This window comes from Callithrix jacchus, chromosome 4 (assembly GCF_049354715.1).
Source record: "Callithrix jacchus isolate 240 chromosome 4, calJac240_pri, whole genome shotgun sequence".
In the NCBI taxonomy this organism is placed as follows: Eukaryota; Metazoa; Chordata; class Mammalia; order Primates; family Cebidae; genus Callithrix; species Callithrix jacchus.
The window spans coordinates 102,321,899-102,341,758 of record NC_133505.1 but is presented as its reverse complement, the minus strand read 5'-3'; the positions used below and the strand labels follow the sequence as shown (position 1 = coordinate 102,341,758).

Below are 19,860 nucleotides of genomic sequence, written 5' to 3'. Positions count from 1 at the left end.
CGCAATTGCTACAAAAAGAATAAAATACCTTGGAATACAACTCACAAGGAACGTAAGAGACCTCTTCAAGGAGAACTACAAACCACTGCTCAACGAAATCAGAGAGGACACAAACAGATGGAGAAACATTCCATGTTCATGGTTAGGAAGAATTAATATCGTGAAAATGGCTATACTGCCCAAAGTAATTTACAGAATCAACGCTATCCCCATCAAGCTACCATCGACTTTCTTCACAGAACTGGAAAAAACCACCATGAACTTCATATGGAACCAAAAGAGAGCCTGCATAGCCAAGTCAATTCTAAGCAAAAAGAACACAGTGGGGGGCATCACACTACCGGATTTCAAACTATACTACAAGGCTACAGTAATCAAAACAGCATGGTACTGGTACCAAAACAGAGATATAGACCAATGGAACAAAACAGAGGCACCGGAGGCAACTCAACATACATACAACTATACAATCCTTGATAAACCTGACAAAAACAAGCAATGGGGAAAGTATTCCATGTTTAACAAATGGTGTTGGGAAAACTGGCTAGCCATGTGCAGAAAGCAGAAACTTGACCCCTTCCTGACACCTTACACTAAAATTAACTCCAGATGGATTAAAGACTTAAACATAAGACCTGGCACCATAAAAACCCTAGAAGGAAATCTAGGCAAAACTATCCAGGACATAGGAGTAGGCAAGGACTTCATGAACAAAACACCAAAAGCATTGGCAACAAAAGCCAAAATAGACAAATGGGACCTCATGAAACTCCACAGCTTCTGCACGGCAAAAGAAACAGTCACTAGAGTGGATCGGCAACCAACAGAATCGGAAAAAATTTTCGCAGTCTACCCATCTGACAAAGGGCTGATATCCAGAATTTACAAAGAACTCAAACAGATTTACAGGAAAAAAACAAACAAGCCCATTCAAAAGTGGGCAAAGGATATGAACAGATACTTTACAAAAGAAGACATATATGAGGCCAACAATCATATGAAAAAATGCTCATCGTCACTGGTCATCAGAGAGATGCAAATCCAAACCACATTGAGATACCATCTCACGCCAGTTAGAATGGCGATCATTAAAAAATCTGGAGACAACAGATGCTGGAGAGGATGTGGAGAAAAAGGAACACTGTTACACTGTTGGTGGGAGTGTAAATCAGTTCAACCATTGTGGAAGACAGTGTGGCGATTCCTCAAGGCCTTAGAAATAGAAATTCCATTTGACCCAGCAATCCCATTACTAGGTATATATCCAAAAGTCTGTAAATCGTTCTACTATAAGGACACATGTACACGAATGTTCATTGCAGCACTGTTTACGATAGCAAAGACCTGGAATCAACCCAAATGCCCATTGATAATAGACTGGATTGGAAAAATGTGGCACATATACACCATGGAATATTATGCAGCAATCAGAAATGATGAGTTTGTGTCGTTTGTAGGGACATGGATGAATCTGGAGAACATCATCCTCAGCAAACTGACACAAGAACAGAAAATGAAACACCGCATATTCTCACTCATAGGTGGGTGATGAGAAATGAGAACACATGGACACAGAAAGGGGAGTACTAAACACTGGGGTCTATTGGGGGGAAAAGGGGAGGGCCAGTGGGAGGGGGAGGTGGGGAGGGATAGCCTGGGGAGAAATGCCAAATGTGGGTGAAGGGGAGAAGAAAAGCAAAGCACACTGCCATGTGTGTACCTACGCAACTGTCTTGCATGCTCTGCTCATGTACCCCAAAACCTAAAATCCAATAAAAATTAAAAAAAAAAAAAAATTTGCTAATTTAAAAAAAAAAAAAAGAAAGAAAAGAAAAGAATGAGGAAAACCAAGTGAGCAAAATTGGTATTTCAAATGTAATCTAGTTTGTTAAAAATTCAAAAGCAAAAACACAAGGACGTGCCTGAAATGGCATATTACCGAAATTGTCTCAGAAGACCTTCTCAATTTAACTGAAAAAATGATTAATAAAAAAATGAAATGAAAAAAAAAAAAGAACTTTATGTAATCAGGCATCTCTCTCTCTCTCTCTCTCTCTCTCACACACACACACACACACACACACACACACGTTCTTTTTGTCTGTCTCCTCCATGAGTAAGTTTGAGATTCATATATTGTTGCATGTATCAGTAATTGGTGCCTTTTTATGGCTTAGCAGTATTCTATTGTATGAAATACCAGTTTTTTCCTGTTCTGGTGATGGTCAATTAGGTTGTTTCCAATGTTGGGCTATTATGCATGAAGCGGCTGTGAACATTTGTGTAAAAATTTTGTGTGGACAAATATTTTCATTTCTCACTCGGTAAATACCTAGGAGCAGAATTGCTGGGTAACACGGTAATTGTGTGTTAACTTTATATAAAACTGCCAAACTGTTTTCCATAGTGGCTACATTACAACATCCCCGTCAAAACATTATCCAATTCCTCTACATCCTCACCCACATTTGGTGTGGTTGGTCTTTTTAGTTTTAGCCATTTTAGTGAATGTGTAGTGGTAGCTCATGTTGGTTTTCACTTGAGTTTTCCTAACAACTAATGATGTTGAGCACTTTTTAATATGCTTAATAAATATTTTTCTTTTTTATTTGTCTCATCATTTATTAACTTAGTGAATACTTTTTAAAAAATTATGACTGTGCAGGACATGGTGGTGGCTTATGCCTGTAATCCCAGTACTTTGGGAGAATAAAGTGGAAAGATAACTTGAGGCCAGAAGTTTGAGACCAGTCTAGGCAAGATGGTGAGACTCTATCTCTACAAAGCAAACAAACAAACAAACAAACAAACCCCAAAAACTTAGCCAAGTATGGTGGTGGCTGTCTTTGGTCCCCAGCTACTCAGGATGAGGCTCCCTTAATCCTGGAATTTGAGGATACAGTTAGCTGTAATCAGCCACTATACTCAAGCCTAGGAAAGAGAGCAAGGACCCTTTAAAAAGGTCTCTTAAAAAATTATGAGTGGTTGTTGACTTTTACAAAATAATTTCTGCATCTATGAGATGATTTTGTCTTATTTTATGTTCAGTTAATATGATGAATTACAGCCTGGTGTGGTGGCTCAAGCCTGTAATCCCAGCACTTTGGGAGGCCAAGGCGGGTGGATCACGAGGTCAAGAGATCGAGACGATCCTGGTCAACATGGTGAAACCCCGTCTCTACTAAAAATACAATAAATTAGCTGGGGATGGTGGTGCGTGCCTGTAATCCCAGCTGCTCAGGAGGCTGAGGCAGGAGAATTGCCTGAACCCAGGCGGAGATTGCAGTGAGCTGAGATTGCGCCATTGCACTCCAGCCTGGGTAACAAAAGCAAAACTCCATCTCAAAAAAAAAAAATGATGAATTACATTAATGAATATTTTCTACAAACCAATTTTGGCTTTTAAATTATGCATGTTGTTTGCTTACTATTTTATAGTCCTCTCCTCTTAACTTTTAAAACTTTCTTTTTTTTAAATTGCATTTTAGGTTTTGGGGTACATGTGAAGAACATGCAAGACAGTTGCATAGGTACACACGTGGCAGTGTGATTTGCTGTCTTCCTCCCCTTCACCCACATCTGGTATTTCTCCCCAGGCTATCCCTCCCCAGCTCCCCCGCCCCGCTGTCCCGCCCCTATTCCCCCCAATAGACCCCAGTGTGTAGTGCTCCCTCCCTGTGTCCATGTGTTCTCATTGTTCATCACCCACCTATGAGTGAGAACATGCGGTATTTCATTTTCTGTTCTTGGGTCAGTTTGCTGAGAATGATGTTCCCCAGATTCATCCATGTCCCTACAAAGGACACGAACTCATTGTTTTTGATTGCTGCATAATATTCCATGGTGTATATGTGCCACATTTTTCCAGTCCAGTCTATCATCGATGGGCATTTGGGTTGGTTCCAGGTCTTTGCTATTGTAAACAGTGCTGCAGTGAACATTCGTGTGCATGTGTCCTTAAAGTAGAATGATTTATAGTCCTTTGGATATATACCCAGTAATGGGATTGCTGGGTCAAATGGAATTTCAATTTCTAAGGCCTTGAGGAATCACCACACTGTCTTCCATAATGGTTGAACTAATTTACACTTCCACCAGCAGTGTAAAATTGTTCCTATTTCTCCACATCCTCTCCAGCATCTGTTGTCTCCAGATTTTTTAATGATCGCCATTCTAACTGGCGTGAGATGGTATCTCAATGCAGTTTTGATATGCATTTCTCTGATGACCAGTGATGATGAGCATTTTTCCATATGTTTGTTGGCCTCATGTATGTCTTCTTTTGTAAAGTGTCTGTTCATATCCTTTGCCCACTTTTGAATGGGCTTGTTTGTTTTTTTCTTGTAAATCTGTTTGAGTTCTTTGTAAATTCTGGATATCAGCCCTTTGTCAGATGGGTAAACTGCAAAAATTTTTTCCCATTCTGTTGGTTACCGATTCACTCTAATGACTGTTTCTTTTGCTGTGCAGAAGCTGTGGAGTTTGATTAGGTCCCATTTGTCTACTTTGGCTTTTGTTGCCAATGGTTTTGGTGTTTTGGTCATGAAGTTCTTGCCTTCTCCTATGTCCTGAATGGTTTTGCCTAGATTTTCTTCTAGGGTTTTTCTGGCTTTAGGTCTTATGTTTAAGTCTTTAATCCAACTGGAGTTAATTTGAGTGTAAGGTATCAGGAAGGGGTCCAGTTTCTGCTTTCTGCACATGGCTGGCCAGTTTTCCCAACACCATTTATTAAACAGGGAATCCTTTCCCTGTTGTTTGTTTTTGTCAGGTTTATCAAAGATTGTATGGTTGTAGATATGTTGTTCTATTAATTAGCTCTTTTATGGGATTCCTGAAATGGAAACAAATTTATGATTTTAAATCTTTCTTATTTTCTAGTATAACTATTTGAAATTATAAAATTCACTCTAACTACTTCTTTACATACATCACATAAATATTGACATGTTGTAAATCTATCACTATTCATTAGAAATAATGTCAAATTTGTAGTCATCAAGATTTTTACCAATCAAGTCAAAGTATTTTGGCAACCATAATTCATTGCTTATGTGTAAGGCTCTTAGTATATGTTTTCATGACCTGTGTTGGTCACGGTTATCAAAATGACAAAACAGAAATTATACCTGATCCCAGAGTCCATTATTCCAAATTAACTAATGATAATTTTGTGTGTAGTTCATATTTGAAGTTGATTCTACAAATTCATTTCAATAGAATGTATACCCCCTCCCCAGCCTCTATTAATGAATAGAATTATTACTCTACTCACATATGTAGTGCTGGGGAAGTGGTAGAAATAAGCTTTTTTTTATAGTGTCAATCTTCCAAACTCCTTTCGTATTTTAAGAAATATTCCACTCCTAGAATCTTGTTGGAATCCAGAACCCCAGCTTCCAGTACAGAAGCCAAAGGAGGACAAACTTTTCTTCCCCCAGCCCATGACATTTCAGGTGTATGGGCAGGTGATATTGGCTCAGCAGGTTGAATGCTGCAAGGGACATTGATTTGGGTTATGAATATGAAGCCAGAGGGACAATTTCAAATTTAGTCCAGGTTGTAGTGCACAACAGTGAATGCAATGGCATCTAGTGATTTCTGCAGTAATGTGCAGTGGCAGTGGTGTCTCATAATGCTGTGGTCAGTGAGACTAATGGCTGCTTTGACCAGACTGGTTCTGCAGAGTGACTTCACTTGAGGCTCTGATGCTTTTCTGCCTATCTTTGCTTGGTTTCTGCCTGTTTGGGAAGCCTGACCTCCAATTTTCCTGAAAACTTTGAGTAGTTCTACATCCTTATAGTAAAACTCATTTCTGTTTGAATTAACCAGAATTGATTTATTTTCTTTTAAACCAAGAACCTGATTCCTCTTCTTTGTAATAGTAACCATAATAGTTACAAGGTCAGTTACAAGGTCATAGAGACAGTTTGAGGCTAATAAATAGAATTGTCAGTAAATGAAAAGCTAATATGTCTCTCAGTCTCTTAACTAGGTAGCAATAGCACCAACTTTTTAATCAACTTGAAGCAGTAAGCTAGGTGAGTACATCTAACTGAGAATGGTCTAGAGCTTATTCTATTCTTAGGTACCAAATGATTAAATTTACATATTATTATGTGTGTGTAAATGATGTGTGGTGGTATATGACAAAAGATATATTTAAATCCTTTTATACAAATTACCAATTTAGTAATATTACAGGTAGAAAAAATGTATTTCTTTCATAGGATGATATGATATTACACACATCTTAAAAATTCTATCAAAAAATAATTCTGCACATTAAAAATATGTATATGGTTTATGGCAAAAATGGTTCTGCTTATTTTTTTAATAAACTCTGTGTCTACTTGGAGTTATACAGCTGCAATATAGCTGATATAGCCAAAACATTACCCTTTTCCTCTAGTTACCAAAATGTAACTTGGCTGAGGGCTATCAGTAAGAGCTAACATTTGCTTTACTACTTGTATATCTACACAATTTGGAATATTTTAATCAACATTAATCACTTCTTTAACTTTTTTAGCACATTAAATATTAAGATGCAGCATTAGCACGAAAGGCTGCACGAGCACAGGAGCAGAGAGAGACACAGGTGTTGGGAAAAGCCATTAGGCATACATAACATTAAATACTGCTCATTTTATTCTGCAGCACTGTAGCTAGTCACCTAAAGCACACCTCCCGGAAAAAAAGACGACTTTAACACTTTTCAAATCAAAATTAGCTTCGAAATTTATGTTTACCTACTGATGCTGATTCACACAGAGTTGCCTCAGATGTGAAATCAAGATCACAGCCTTGGTGGAGGAAAGGAGAGGAAAACAGTGCTTTCACAAAGCTTCTAATATGTGGACCAAATTAAGAACCTGTGGGCTAACCTATAGCCTCAGGGACTCACCTTCTATCTTAAATTTCTTTTCCCCAAGGGAGTTATGGTTCCAGGCTTTTAAAATAAAATAAAATAAATTATCTTCCAGTATAATTTTGTAAATGACTTACCAAAAAATCCTATTCAGTAATAGACAGTTGTAAAAACACCGGATAATTGTATAGTCACTAACAATCACAGAAGACTGCCTTGAAGAAGTCATGTGGAGAATGAAAAACATATTTACTCCTCAACTTGGGAGGTGGAGTGAGGAGATGAATAAAATATGTGGTGTGTATATATGTATATCCATTATTTATATCCATTATTTATATTTCAGTAAAATTCAACAGACTAAAAGAATGAGGTCAACGAAGTCCTATAGAAAGGTATAAAAATAATCGTACTTGCTGGTAGTGAATACAACTGAAATAAATTTATATAGTTTGTATAACCTGAAAAGTTTGAACATTATACACTATTTTGTTTTATATTTAGAGTCTTAGCTGAAGGAAAATTCTAAATGAACACTAAATGTGTTAGATCTATGTCACCCAAATTAGAACTCAAATTTTAATGCTGTGCTGAGTGACAGTGCAAAGACTGAATCTGCCACTGTAAATGCTGACTACAGTGCTTTGTTTCTGACTGCTATGCAGCTATCTGCCCAATTTCCACTCACATTTTACTGTTTGATCTTGAAAGAGCCAGACTAATTGGGAATTACTCATTAAGCATCCATTTAAAAACTGTGTATTTTATAGCGAAGGCTAAAATTTACACAAAGATGTATATTGCAATACTTTGCATTTTAGAAGTGGGTTGTACAAATTCTTTTGGAAAGCCCTCACCAATTTTTATACTAAATCCCTCCTAGGTACTGTTCACATTTCAACTAAAATAGCCAGGTAAAATTTCCAGAATAACTTCAATTCCCAGGTGCTTATGTAAAAACAGACTATTTTCATAATCATCCTTTTCTAATTCTTTTTCGTCGTGAATACACTTTATTAGTCCTTGTATTATCAGAAAGCAAACCTAATTAAAAATAATGGGGAGATGTAAGCAATGTGCCTAGTTTTCAGAATTTATCAATTTGGAGCAAAAGATGTAAATTGATTTCTTTTCCCCTCTATATAACGTCAGAATACCAAGGCTGCAGCCTGTTATTTTCAGGGTGGCACCCATAGGAGGGGGAAGGGAGGAAAAAGCATCCTTAATTACTGAGGCATTAGAAACCTCCCACCCTGCTTGGAGTGCCTTTCCAAAGTGAAGCTAGAGGAGTGTTTCTCAAGCCTCTGTTTCTCACGGGAAGCTTTGGCCCTTGCAAGGTAACTCTTTCTCTCTGATTTCCCTTTAACGAAGCAGGTGAAAGGCCGTTTGGCACCAGACGGTTCGTTTTACTCCAGCTGCCTGTGAAGAGCGCGGTTGCCAGGCAACCAAGTCTCCGGCTTTGTGCCTACCTCACGCTAGGAAATTTGGAGGGTTTTGAGGCTGTTGTCTATTGCAGACAACTTACACTGAATTGCCCTGAGGTTTATAGAACTATTTTTTGTATTGCTTACAGTAAAACTACGTTATTTTTTCCCAATTTTCTCTTTTTTGGGGAAGAGAGACTATTTAGAGGGTATATGGCTATATTTCCACGGGAAAATATCCAGACCCTGACTTCAAAATCAGAAGTAATTTACATTTTAAAAGAAGAACAAATGAGCACCACAGCTGCATTTCATATGTTTCCTCCTGTCAGCTTAATTTCTTTCATTTTCTTTACCCCTTCTTTGGCTTAAAATTTTTTATTTGCTTTTCTTCTTTTCTTCATTCTACCCCACTTCCATGTTGGTTTCTTTTATCTTTCTCTGTCCTCCTCAAACCAGTGATATTAACTGCTATTTATGCATTAATCATCAATCAATTGCTTATCCATTAGGACAATGAATTCGAAATGAATCAAGCTTCGCTTTCCAACCTCACTGGCTGATATATTTTATTCTTACTTCTGAACTCTTTTTATTTTTGTTTTATCTTGTGGCTAGGTAGGATTATGGGGAAATAAGTGAGAAATTATTCTCAGTTATTTGGATTTCTCCTGTTCCTGACAGAAAAACCATTGCTTTCTGAGCCTTTTAGTGTGTTCATTCTGTTTGTATTGTGGTCCTCCTGGCACATTCCATTAGCTTTGAAGCCATAGAGTTCTGTAAGTTATTTTGGCCCCACATCAATGTAGGACATTTTCTTACATAATGTTATGAAGATATTTCATTAAGGGCCATTCAATTTGAAAAGACACAAAAAAGAATATGCTTCCTTTTGTTCTTTATTTCTGAGTCTGGCAATGATTCATAAAACAAATGAGAGCAAATTGGTCTGGTTATGCTTTTATTACCAGTGATGGACTCTGGTGCTGCAAGGGAAAACCACCTGGTAATGATCAAAGGAGATAGGTTGAAGTTCTCCTGGAAAGATGGACATGTCAGACAACAATGTATGACCTGCTCTGGTGGACCCTTCTCCTCCCTCTAAAAAACACCCTGATATCATCACTGCAAGGTAACAAGTAGTACACAGATCTGTCTTCTTAGCAAGGATTTGTTACAATATGGAAGCAGACAATTTGACATCATTATTCAAAAATCCACTGTGGAAGATGAATTCATGTGTCAAAACTGCTAAAATGGATAATGGGCATAATTGTTAATACACTTACTGTTGTGATTTTTTTGAGTGAGTAGATATGTAACCATTCACACATCTTTCTGTAATTTATAAGTAAAAATCTCTCCCTTTATGACTCAGTATTGTGATCTTCTATGCTCACTACAAAAGGTGTAATAGAAATATGATGTGATAAAATCAGAGTGCTGTAGTATAGTGACCAGAAAACAGGAGGTATGGCTTTTAATGTGAGTTCAACCCCTAGCTAGCTCTTTTACTTTGGGCAGTTACCTTAGTTTTGGTCTCCATGGCCTCTTTAAAGTTCTGAGGTTTGAGATACTATCTGAGATACATTCTGCTGTTAAAGTTCTATTATTGAATTTGAAAATCACTAAACCTTTCAGTGAGGGTAATTTAGAAAAAGAATGATATAATTTGTTTAGCTGATAAAGTTTTTAAGTGAAAAAAGTATTTAAATGTCCTTGTATTTGTTAATTGGGCTATATTTTTCACTTAGCCATGTGAGTTCAAAATTCATAGCTGTATTGACTCTACAGCCAGTGGTTAAAAAAGCTGTATCTGGAGGAAGCCTATGCTTGAATCTAGTTTCATCATTTACTAGTTGTAAAACAGGGGGAAGTTTATAAAATGTCTTTGTGCTCAGTTTACTCCTCTGTCATGGGGAATAATTACAGCACCCTTCTCTTAGAGATACTGGGAGGAATAAGTGAGAAGATTTGCATAACCCCTTAGCAAATGATTAAAGCGTTAACATATTCTTGAAATGTATGAGCTTTTACAATTACTCTAGTGTCACCAGCTATCCCGGGCTATTATCATTCCATACTTTATTACTGTAATAATTGCCACCTAGTTTAAAAGTCTCTTCTTTTCAAATCTATCCTATACATTTCATCCAGCCAAGACTGCCCCAAACACAACTGTCTTCATTGCTTTCTCCTGATAAAAACTGTAACAACAGACTTCAGTCATCTCCATATGCAGTAGAATTGAGTATGTATCGGCCTGACATTTAAGACTCTCATTAATATTGGTTCGGTTTATGTTTGCAGCTTCATTCCATTACCTCCTCATATATACACACTCTAGCTGAATGGAACTATCCAAGCATTCCTGAGAACTCACACTCTGCTTTTCTGTGTTAAGCGCTTAAGTGCAGAGACTGTGATAAGTCTTTATATCCCAGTATAAACTCCAGGAACTGGCACACAGTAAGCACACAATATTTGTTGAAATGAACAGCCTTTGGTTGTACTGTTTTTCTCTCAGAAGTCCTCTCTTTGTATCTTTACCTTCATAACACCTATCCTTCAAGGTCCCAGCTAAATATCATGAGTTACCACCATTCGTAGGCTACCTACTTCCTTTCATAGTATTATCATGTATTTACCTTCTAGCATTTATATTCCACTGTGAGTATAACTGTTTTTGGTATTATCTTATTCCCTAATTTTTGAATGGTGTTGAGAGCAGTGTACTATGTCTTATTCAATTGTATTTCCTGCAATGCCTAGCATTTTTCTTTGATTATGTTAATTGCCAGTGGCTAGTATTGAATGAATCAATATGACTAATAGGATCCTATTTATTGTCCATTGGTTTTTGACCATTAAAAACATATATCCTACTTCAATAGAACAAAATCTTCACCCCTTGCCAAGCTTCTTAGTCTCTCCAAGGTCCATCCACATCCTCTCTGCCTAACATGACTTTGGGTAGCTACTGAAGCCCTACTAGCTTTTCATTATTCCATGGGCACGCCATATACATTCTTAACCGTGTTCCTCTGCTGATGTTTCCTTTGCTTGAGGGCAATACTGTCTTTGTTTCAGCTATACACGCCTGACTTAAGGTCACATTCTACACTTTATTACTGTAATAATAGCCACCTAGTTTTAAAGTCTCTTCCTTTCAAATCTAACTTATACATTTCTTTCCGTGAAGACTGCCCCAAACACAATTGTCTTCATTTTCTTCTCCCAAATTCACCATGGAACACTCCTCTAGACTTCCACAATGTTTTTTTTTTTTTCTTTCATCACAGGGAGGAGAAATTTAGGTTCTTAATTTAGTACTTAATCATACAATTTAATCATACACACACCCTAGAACAATGAAATAAAACTAGGAGATAATTTAAAGGGCTTTACTACAGAAATTCTAATAAAAATCTTGAAAGGGGATGCTAGTTCCATAGTGACCTATTTTCTGTAATTCCTTTCCTCCTTCTCCATGGGTTACCTCTTATATTAGCTGTATAGACATCATTCTTGACAGTTTGTTTCTAAATATTTAACGATCTTTGCATTCCTCTGAATCACCTCTAGCTAATAACAGAATCTTACACATGGTGTTGATTATATTTTAATTCAATAAAAATATGGTTTAAATTTGTATCCTAAGTTTTCATGTGTTTTTGTTTGTATAACTCCATTAAATATCATGTTGTTGTGGGCAGAGGTCACATTTGGAACTTCCTGTGAATTTCCCATATGAGAAAGCATAATGCTAATCATACTGTAAATTTTCAATGCATCCATGAACAGCATTCATTGTTAGATGAAACCTGTCTGCCAAAATGTTCTCCTTAAATGAATTTTATATTATGTGACACTCTAACTTCATTCCATTTTTTTCTGGTCTATTCGTTTTAAGTTACTGCCATGTTTATAGTTTTTTCCTGGTCCATTGACTTCTAATTTACTGTCATACTTACTAGACAACTCAGTAACTAAGGCAACGAAAGCTGTATCTTTGGAGAAGATTTACACGGATACATCGTAGGGTTAGGTAAACTGGTGTGATAGAATTTGCTTTCTATAGTGCATTAGTATTGTTTTTACCTTATGCCTGAAGATGAAAATGCAAAGTATGGTAAATATTTGCAGAACGGCCTACATAAAATACCTTTTACTAGATACTTTATAAATATCACCTAATTTTATCTTCTTGATAACCCTATGTAGTTGATGGTACTAAGCTATTCTTGTAGACATGAAAACTAAACTTTTAGGTTGATGCATAAGTAATTGTGGTTTTTCCCATTACTTAAAAAAGAAGTTGCAAAAACCTCAATTGCTTTTGCATCAACCTAATAAGAAAGAAGTAATTTACTCAAGGTTTTATCTCTAAGTTTGATCTTAGGCCCATCTGATTCCAAGGTCCTTATCAACAAATGGAGATAAATCCATCGAACTCCGACTTCAGAATGCAAAAGAATCACTCAAGGAACTTCTTCAAATACATGTTACTGAGATCTACTCAAAAGATTTTAATTTGTGATACTTGTGATGAGAACCAAGAATCTACATTTTAACAAATACAATAAAGTATTCATCTGGGAAAAATTAGCTAAGGAATAGTTAAGATAGTAATAGTAATTATAACAGTAACAACTATGTTACACATGAATTAACATCATACTATCTACCATTTACTGCACCACCAGGCACTATGTTGTAAAGCACTTTATAATATATTTTGTCATGTAATTCTTACAACTACATTATGAAGTATATATTATTACCATCTTTCCTTTACATGGGGAGAGAACTACAGTCACATAGGACACGTAGCTGGTAAGTAGTGAGAATAGTCTAACTCCAAAGTCATGCCCATAATTCCATGAAAGATGCAACAAAATGAAAGATAAGCTCCTTAGCAAGGTCAATGTCAATAGGAAGATGGGGCAATCAGGCAGAACAGGGAGGTTAAATAATAAATGAAAGTGTGAAAAGTGGAGAGCCTAAATTATTATTTTGTGAGTTTTTCCAACAAACAGTAAGGGGAATAAGAGGTTGTTTTAGGGATTGATATAAATTTGGTGAGGACTTTTGTTTTAATGTGGAACAGTCATGAAGACATTGAGAAGAAAGAAAAATGGAGGAAGAAAGGTTGATAAGGATGAAAGAGATAAAATTAAAGGGAAAAAATCTTGGGGAATATAGGATAAATCCATTAGCTTTGTAGAGAAGTATTTATTTTTTCTGGGATAAGAGGGAATTAGAAAGTATGAGCATAGTTGTGGATACAGGTATAGGTATTTGACTAGAGATGTAGACATGGACATTTATGTAAAGTAGCTTCTATGTGATGAATTTTACCTTATGTGCTGAGAAAATTAATTGGGCCTTGTATTAGTCCATTTCATACTGCTATGATTACCTGTTAATTGACTCACAGTTCTGCATGGCTGAGGACGACTCAGGAAACTTACAGACAAGGTGGAAGGGGAGGCAGGCACCTTCTTTACAAGGTGGTAAGAGAGAGATTGAGTGAAGGAGGAATTTGCCAAACACTTATGAAACCAGCAGATCTCATGAGAGTGAACCTCACTATCATGAGAACAGCATAAGGGAATCCATCTCTATTATCCAATCACCTCCAATGAGGTTTCTTCCTCACATGGAGATTATAATTCAAGATGGGTTTTGGGTGAGAACACAAAGCCTAACCATATCATGCCTTCAACCAAACCGATAAAGATTTGGGATAGCTACTGAAAAGAAGAAAATACATAGTTCACCAGAACTATGTTAAAGAATTGCTATGGGGTTTAAAGCCCAATTCAAGAGAAAGATGATATATTGTAGGAGCATCAGTATGGATGATTGTGTGGTTTTTGTTTAGTGGTGTTTAGTAAAGCAGGGAAGTAGGCACAAGAGTTGGGTTCATCTTGGTTTAGGGGCTTTAGGGAAACAAATGGTGTGGACAATAGTAAGTGTGCTGACAATAGGCTTTAGGGGAAAAATGGTGTGTGTGATAGTGTGTTGACAATATGCTTGTGAAATGAAAGACTCTGGTTAGGCAGCTATGGGAAGACTGAAATTAGTAGAGTCTTACAGACATGGGGAAAAGAATGACCAATATATTAGGTTTTAAAGAGATGCTATGTTGGCCAGACTTGTCTTGAATTCCTGGCCTCAGGTGATCCTCCCAGCTGTGGCTCCCAAAGCACGGGGATTGCAGATGTGAGTCACCATGCCCAGCATCTAAGTATATTTTTTCTTTTACCTTTAATTATTTTATTTTTATTTATTTATTTATTTTTAGATGAAGTCTCATTCTATGGTCTGGAGCTGGAGGTGCAGTGGTGTGATCTCAGCTCACTGCAACCTCTGCCTCCCAGTTCAAGAAATTCTCCTGCCTCAGCCTCCCAAATAGCTGGGATCACAGGTGGGCACCACCACACCTGCCTAATTTTTGCATTTTTAGTAGTGGCAAGGTTTCACCATGTTGGCCAGGCTGATCTCGAACTCCTGACATCAGGTGATCTGCCCACCTCGACCTCCAAAAGTGCCTTTTACCTTTAAAGAAACCCAAATTCCTAAAGGCTGAGGTGTAAATTTGATCTGATTTCTTCTTGGGCTTTATGACTGCCTAGACATTTATTCCAAGTCTCCATTACTGTCAATCCTACTATCAATTACCCTTTGTTAGTCAAATTAGGACAGAGAAGTATTTATTCCTCTGATTTCTAGAATAATGATTGCAGTGTGCAGGCCATGCATCAAGATCACCTGGGGAGTATGTTAAAAATTTTAATTTCTGGCCTTTACACCAGACCTACTTAATCAGAATCTCTGTGGGGGTAAATCCCAAAGAATCTATATCTTTAATAAGTTTCACAGGAGATTCTGACTCACATTATTATTTTAGGAAATGGCAGTTTCAGTGAGTCAGAGCTTACTAGATTTTTCTCCTTTAATTTACCACACCATACTCGGTACATTGTCTCCTGTTTGTGAAGCAATGTGTGGCTACTGGTGGGCTTTGAGATTGAGGTGAAGATGCAAGAAAACAACAATTCACCCTTGGAATTTGTACCTTTCCTAAATTTCTTTCTTACACACAAGCTCCTTTTACATGAATAACATATCCTTATTCACTGCTAACATGAACGCTGTACACATTTGAAAAAACAAAATGAGAGGAGATATCAAAGTGAAAATGATTACAGAATCAAAAACTTGACCGAAAAAACAGTAGAGATTATCTTAAGCAAAGGTTATTTTGGAGAATGGGTGAGTGTTGAGAGCAGAGAGGAGAGTAAGAGTTGCAGATCAGAAAGGGCTGTATTGACAGTGACTACAGATGTACTGCCCTGCTTTTAGTTGAATTAGGTATCTGGTGATGTTCATATATTTGAAATCTACTGCCATAGATACACTTTGCTTTCTGAGAAGTTCTGTTATCAATAAATAATCAATGGTTTCTCTTGCCACGGAACCCTTAGGCTGTTGGATCTCTCACATAGAGAAATTTCAGTTTACACACAAGAAGAAATATTATTTTTGGTATCCTGTTACCTAAAGGCAAGTAGATTACATATTATTTTCTTCAGTATCTGCTGACAGTTTTCAAGGAACAAAGGCACAGTACTGCATCTAAAATCTCCCCTCAGTGACACAGAAGCCAGGCTTCTGTATATTAGAGTTATGAATCATATAACAAATCAACATGCTCATGGATGAAAGCAATTTACAATGAATTTTTATCACTTGATATTCTATTTGGTGATATCCTAATTCATAAGCAATAAAAATAATTTTGAGAGTATCCTTTTGAGAAGGAAATATATCTTATATACATTTTCTCTATATCTGCAAATTGTACTTCTCTTGCATTTGTATTATTAATGATTTGTTTGACTTAATATAAAAGACTCCCCCTTACACACACACACACACACACACACACACACACACACACACACATCTTCTTCCCCCATCCCCCACACCCTCCCCTAACCCACTTTTTTCTTTATTTCTCTGTGTGTCTTCTAGACTTACTGGTATATTTGGTCCTTCATGTTAGACATCTTACAACAGAAAACATTCCTAGATTAAGAGTGGAAAACTCAAAATTGCATAATCTGAATAAGCTTTAGAATATGGACCAAGCCTTTCTTTAATTAAAAAAAGATTGACTGTCAAAAAATCTGCACATTGTTTATCACTTGATAGAAATTCATGAATTAAGTTGTAATACAAACCTTGTAAGTTTCACCTCTCTGAAGTGATTCCTCATCCCCCGTCCCTTCTGCTTCCAGTACTAGTGCTCAGATTTATGGACTGTCTATGTACAATCTGAAATGTGTGACAATAAGAAAACAGGATCATTCCATTGCTTCTGCAAACACCACTTTAAATTATTTCTACTATATAATGGGAAAAATTATCTTAGGTTGGGGACAACATTTGGTCCAATATATTCACTTAATAAATTTTGTTCAACCTTAGTTGTGTCATAAATGAATTTATAATCTCTCTCTTCTAAAATCCACAATCTTGATGGTCTATTAGTTTGGCTAATGATACTCATATCCTGCCTATGAGTGGTGTTTCCTGAATTTGTTCAAACATTTTGCGAATCATGCCCATATCTGTGGTAATCAGTGACCTTGATCTTTATTTCATTTTCAGATTCCAGACTCTAAGCCAACTTGAAGTTTTTTTTATTATCCTGGTCCCAGTCTTCTCTGATCGGAATTCTAGGGCCATGAACTAAATAAACACTGGCCAGGCTGTTCTTTGTTTTGATCGCAGTACATTTGACTTGGCATTCACTATGTTGTCCTTTACAGCACTATTATCATCCATCTTCATTTAAAAGTAATTATTTCATGCCTTGATGATGGAAAAAGTCTCCCAAATTGCCTATATGATACTTCTCAAATCCATTGTTTATATTACTGCCAAATTAATTATCCTAAAAATATGCTTTCACTATGATATCTTCCCTAGTAAAAAATTTTAATAACTCTACAATGCTCTCACAACATCAAATTGAGATTGCTTAGCTCACCATTTTATGTTCTCTATCTAGTTCCCAAGCCTTATATCTAGTTATTTTCCTACATATACAGTAGTCCTTCATTACCTACAATTCTGCTTTCCATAGTTTTAATTACCTGCAGACAACTATTGTCTAAAAATATTACATAGAAGTTTCAAGTTGCAGTTGTTCAAAGTAGCATGATAAAATCTCACACTGTCTTGCTCTGACTTGCCGAGTACATGAATCATCCACTTGTCAAATATATTCATGCTGTATATGCTACCCACCCATCAGTCACTTAGTAGCTGTCTGAGTTATCAGATCAGTGTTGCCATGTTTGTATTTAAATAACCCTTATTTTACTTAAAAGAGGCCTCAAAGAGCAAGAGTAGTGATGCTGGAAGTTCAGATATGCCAAAGAGAAGCCATCAACTTCTTCCGTTAAGTAAAATGATAAACGTTCTTGACTTAATAAGGAAAGGAAAAAAATCACTTGCTGAGCAAAATAAAATATTTTGATAAAGAGAAAGACCATGTTTCCACAACTTTTATTTTAGTATATTGTTATAATTGTCGGATTTTATTAGTTATTGTTGTTAATCTCTTACTGTGCCTAATGTGTAATTAAACCTTATTAAAGGTATGAAGATATAGGAAAAAAACATGGTATATATAGAGTTTGGTACTATCTACAGTTTCAGGCATCCACTGGGGCTCTTGGAATGTAAACAGGGACTAACGTAGCTTTTACTCTGGCTTTCTTAATGTTGCTTTATTATACCTTTTACTTTTTATATTTATTATGTTTCCTCACTGAAATGCCTTCCCTCTCTAATTCACTTATGAAAATCATGCTAATTTTTTTTTTTTGAGACCGAGTGTCACTCTGTTGCCCAGGCTGGAGTGTAGTGGCGCGATCTCAGCTCACTGCAATCTCCACCTCCTGGGTTCAAGCAATTCTCCTGCCTCAGCCTCCTAAGTAGCTGTGACTGCAGGCACATGCCACCACATCCGGCTAATTTTTTCATTTTTAGTAGAGACAGGGTTTCAACATATTGATCAGGCTGGTCTCAGACTCCTGACCTCGGGTGATCGGCCAACCTTCACCTCCCAGAGTGATGGGATTACAGGCATGACCCACTGTGCCCAGCTGAAAATTATACTCATTTTCTAAGGTTCAATCAAATTCTACTTCTTTCATGAGATTTTCCTAATCACACTTGTGGGAAGTTATCTCTCTTCTCTGAATTCCAATAGTATTGTTTTCCTCATTTGGTGCTCATCAGATATTGCTGTATCTATTTCAAAACGTAACATGTCTACTCAACCAGAAAACAAATCTTGAAAAACAGTAACTTTTTTTTTTGGTATATCAAACAAAAGCTTGAGTCTAATAGGTACATGGAAAATATTTTTAATGAACAGTAAAGACCAACACATCAAAGGACAGTACCCCAAGAGAGATTAAATATTAATTTTTGAGGTACTGATAATCATCCTTAAAGCATGAGAATGAAATTTATAGGTCTAAAAGACTATTTCCATGATGTCTTGTAATCTCAGTAGGGTATATTTAACTTCGAAAACTATTTCCAACCAGCATACCATAAATTTTAAATAGAGTTCACAAAAGGATGTAATGACTCACAAGATTTATTAGCGTGCCCTAGGATTAATAACTTGCTAGATCTTAACCTTAGATTTATTTTATTTGTTTAAAAAGGTAGATAATGTTTGGATAATAGATTCATTATTTATTCATTTACCAAAAATATTTATTGAACATTGATTATGTGAAAGTTACTGAACCAGGAACTGAGGAAATTGTGGTAAACTCTTCTCTGATCTATGCTGAATTTGGTAAAAATTAAAAGTCATAAATTTCTATTGTCATATGAGAGGAAAAGCATTTATATTTCAATGACCAGATAAATGAACATGGACTATTTTGGGAAAACAATGACATCAAATTTTATAAATTCTTCAAAAAAAAAAAAAAAAAACAACTGTAGGCATCCACTATGTATCATGTGCCAGAGTGTGTGAAGGGCATATATTCTGGACTTTATTACTGTTTAACAGTTTATTTTCCCATCCCCAGCAGAATGGGTAGAATACATTTCACTCTCATTGATTTTGGACTTGTTCATGGGATTGCTTTGACTAATGAAATGTGTGAAGATATGACAATGCGAATATTAATATGTTAAATAAGGCTTAAGAAGTATCATGAGTTTCTCTTTCCTCTTGCATTATTGTCATTTCCCAAAATACCATTCTTCATGTAATCACTGTTTCTGCAGTCTTAGTTCCAGAATGAAAACAGCGTGGAGAAGATCTGAACTCAACTAGAAGCCTGAAGTCATACTTAGTCAAGCCCGCTGAATGTTGGGTTCACATAAAATCTTAACAAGAAATAATTTTGTTATTCTAAGACTCCCAGAAGTTTGTTTTTTTGTTACTGTAGCAAAACTGAATCATACAGCAGTAAATGGGATATTGTGTCTAGTGGAGAAGGAAGACACTATTAA

At 36.4% G+C, this 19,860-nt stretch overlaps 1 long non-coding RNA gene across 1 annotated transcript in view; it reads left to right on the top strand.

Moving 5' to 3' along the window:
- Positions 1-8,118: 8,118 nt before the first annotated feature.
- Positions 8,119-19,860, top strand: part of LOC118152694 (uncharacterized) — a 44,493-nt gene continuing 32,751 nt past the window's right edge. Inside the window, exons 1-2 of the long non-coding RNA XR_004741426.3 lie at positions 8,119-8,205; positions 9,264-9,424. This is a non-coding gene — a long non-coding RNA (uncharacterized LOC118152694). The remainder of the gene's footprint in view (positions 8,206-9,263; positions 9,425-19,860) is intronic.